This window comes from Phaethon lepturus, unplaced genomic scaffold (genome assembly GCF_000687285.1).
Source record: "Phaethon lepturus isolate BGI_N335 unplaced genomic scaffold, ASM68728v1 scaffold45344, whole genome shotgun sequence".
Classification (NCBI taxonomy): domain Eukaryota; kingdom Metazoa; phylum Chordata; class Aves; order Phaethontiformes; family Phaethontidae; genus Phaethon; species Phaethon lepturus.
In genome coordinates this window covers 30,796-31,068 of record NW_010537944.1, presented here as the reverse complement: position 1 = coordinate 31,068, position 273 = coordinate 30,796, and positions in this window count along the sequence as shown.

The window sequence follows — 273 nt, the reverse complement described above, 5'->3', positions numbered from 1 at the left end:
GGGCCCTGCTCGCGCCGGGAACTTGCCAAAATCTGGCCGAAAATGCAAACGAACGAGAAAAGGGGACGGCATCAATGCAGAGTAACGTAGGCGAGGGATCGCGCGTTGAGTAATTGCAGCAAAAAGCCCAATTAAGTTTCTTTAGGCTAAATGAAACCGAATTTGTCATCCTCTCGGAAGGTGTTTCTTTGCTGTCTGTCTTAGGGTTTAAAAAAAAAAAACACAAAACTTAAGACGTGGCAGCGTTAATTAGAAGGGCATTTCTAAGGACGG